Raw genomic sequence first — 3440 nt, 5'->3', positions numbered from 1 at the left:
TGCAGGCGGGATTAGCTTCCATGGGTGATGATGTGCTAGTCGAGAACTTCCCCAACCCCAGCCAAGAGGAGAGGGTGTGCTTCATTTCGTTCCTTCTAAGAGGCGTAGGATTCCCAACCCACCCCTTCCTTAGAGGTCTATTGGAATTTTATGGGATCAAACTGCACAATCTCACACTAGGTTCTATTCTGCACATCTCTGGTTTTGTCGCTCTCTGCAAATTATTTTTAGGCTGCGAGGCTCATTTCAAACTTTGGAGAAAGTTCTTTTGGCTCGTCCCCCGTCATCAAGGTGGAGGGTCTATATTTGAAGTGGGTGGCGCTGAAGTATGGCGCATATCCGGATCCGGCTACCCTGTTGGGACTCCGAAAAGGGGATCCGAAGAGTGGTCTTCGGAATGGTTTTACATCGAGTATGTTCCCCTTCCGGACCCAGTTCGGCGCGGTCTTCCCGAATTCTCCAGTGCTCCTCTGAAGAAGCTGCTTAACTGGCGCCCCAAGTCCCCCAAGCAAGAGGACAGTGTGGAGGTAATGAGACTGGTTAGCAAGGTCAGACTCCTTGCCAATTCTGGACTCTCCATTGTTGAAGTCATGGCCATCGCGATAAAACGATGCATCCAGCCTCTCCAATCCAGAGTAGCCCCTTTATGGTGCTATAACAGGGAGGACGACGCATCTCATTATAGGCGAGAGGGTCCAGATAACCAAGCCGCTCTGGCTGCCATGCTAGCCGAACTGTATAAGGGGGAGGAAGAAGAATTCGCCCGCTTGAATTGTCGGGAAGGCTTTTCTATGTACAACCCCATCGAATGGGTAAGTTGATCCTGTGTCAGCATTTTTTCCCTTATCGTTGGGACTCACTAATCCAACTACTCTAGTTGCCTTTGAGTAGTCATGGAGGAAGGTAGTCGAAAACATCCATTGCCCCCCCCTCAGCCAGAGGACAATGCTCGCAACAAAGACCCCGGATTCCATGGGGATCCGGATATATTTGTAGAATTTGAAGTTGGAGTCTATTACCAGGCGAGCCTTGATGGCTCGGAGGTAGCTGCTACCTCTTAAGCATGCGTTGGTTTTCCCTTGAAGAGGAAAGGGTGATGCAGCAAAGTAGCGTAAGTATTTCCCTCAGTTTTTGAGAACCAAGGTATCAATCCTAGGAGACTACACGCAAGTTGCCTAGTACCTGCACAAACAATTAAGAACCTTGCAACCAACGCGATAAAGGGGTTGTCAATCCCTTCACGGCCACTTGCAAAAGTGAGATCTGATAAATATAATAAGATAAATATTTTTGGTATTTTTGTTGTATAGATTGGAAATAAAGATTGCAAAATAAACGGCGACAGAAATAGCTAGCTGACGGGAAAATAATATGATGTAAAGTAGACCCGGGGGCCATAGGTTTCACTAGTGGCTTCTCTCAAGATAGCACATATTATGGTGGGTGAACAAATTACTGTCGAGCAATTGATAGAAAAGCGCATAGTTATGAGAATATCTAGGCATTATCATGAACATAGGCATCACGTCCGTGTCAAGTAGACCGAAACGAGTTTGCATCTACTACTATTACACCACACATCGACCGCTATCCAGCATGCATCTAGAGTATTAAGTTCATAAGAACGGAGTAACACATTAAGCAAGATGACATGATGTAGAGGGATAAACTCAAGCAATATGATATAAACCCCATCTTTTTATCCTCGATGGCAACAATACAATACGTGCCTTGCTGCCCCTGCTGTCACTGGGAAAGGACACCGCAAGATTGAAGCCAAAGCTACGCACAACTCCCATTGCAAGAAAGATGAATCTAGTAGGCCAAACTAAACCAATAATTCGAAGAGACTTGCAAAGATATTAAATCATGCATAAAAGGATTCAGAGAAGAATCAAATATTGTTCATAGATAATCTTGATCATAAAACCACAATTCATCGGATCTCGACAAACACACCGCAAAAAGAATTACATCAAATAGATCTCTGATACGTCTGCAACGTATATATAATTTATGAAGTATTCATGCTATTATATTATCTGTTTTGGATGTTTATGGGCTTTATTAAACACTTTTATATTATTTTTGGGACTAACCTATAAACCCAGAGCCCAGTGCCAGTTCCTGTTTTTTCCCTTGTTTCAGTGTTTCGCAGAAAAGGAATATCAAACGGAGTCCAAACGGAATGAAACCTTCAGGAGAGTTATTTTTGGAACGGAAGCAATCCAGGAGACTTGGAGTAGACGTCAGAGAAGCTTCGAGGTGGCCACGAGGCAGGGAGGCGCGCCTGCCCCCCTGGGCGCGCCCCCACCCTCGTGGGCCCCTCGTGGCTCCCCTGACCAACTTGTTTCGCCTATATATATATCCATATACCCTAAAAACATCGGGGAACAGAATAGATCGGGAGTTCCGCCGTCGCAAGCCTCTGTAGCCACCAAAAACCAATCGGGACCCTGTTCCGGCACCCTGCCGGAGGGGGGGAACCCTCACCGGTGGCCATCTTCATCATCCCGGCGCTCTCCATGACGAGGAGGGAGTAGTTCACCCTCGGGGCTGAGGGTATGTACCTGTAGCTATGTGTTTGATCTCTCTCTCTCTCTCTCTCGTGTTCTTGAGGTGATACGATCTTGATGTATCACGAGCTTTGCTATTATAGTTGGATCTTATGATGTTTCTCCCCCTCTACTCTCTTGTAATGGATTGAGTTTTCCCTTTGAAGTTATCTTATCGGATTGAGTCTTTAAGGATTTGAGAACACTTGTTGTATGTCTTGCCGTGCTTATCTGTGGTGACAATGGGATATTCACGTGATCCACTTGATGTATGTTTTGGTGATCAACTTGCGGGTTCCGTGACCTCGTGAACTTATGCATAGGGGTTGGCACACGTTTTCGTCTTGACTCTCCGGTAGAAACTTTGGGGCACTCTTTGAAGTACTTTGTGTTGGTTTGAATAGATGAATCTGAGATTGTGTGATGCATATCGTATAATCATACCCATGGATACTTGAGGTGACATTGGAGTATCTAGGTGACATTAGGGTTTTGGTTGATTTGTGTCTTAAGATGTTATTCTAGTACGAACTCTATGATAGATCGAACGGAAAGAATAGCTTCGTGTCATTTTACTACGGACTCTTGAATAGATCGATCAGAAAGAATAACTTTGAGGTGGTTTCGTACCCTACCATAATCTCTTCGTTTGTTCTCCGCTATTAGTGACTTTGGAGTGACTCTTTGTTGCATGTTGAGGGATAGTTATATGATCCAATTATGTTATTATTGTTGAGAGAACTTGCACTAGTGAAAGTATGAACCCTAGGCCTTGTTTCCTAGCATTGCAATACCGTTTACGCTCACTTTTATCATTAGTTAGCTTGCTGTTTTTATATTTTCAGATTACAAAAACCTATATCTACCATCCATATTGCACTTGTA

Source organism: Triticum aestivum, chromosome 4D (genome assembly GCF_018294505.1).
Source record: "Triticum aestivum cultivar Chinese Spring chromosome 4D, IWGSC CS RefSeq v2.1, whole genome shotgun sequence".
Taxonomy (NCBI): domain Eukaryota; kingdom Viridiplantae; phylum Streptophyta; class Magnoliopsida; order Poales; family Poaceae; genus Triticum; species Triticum aestivum.
The sequence above is the reverse complement of the archived record's forward strand: the minus strand, read 5'-3'. Positions refer to the sequence as shown.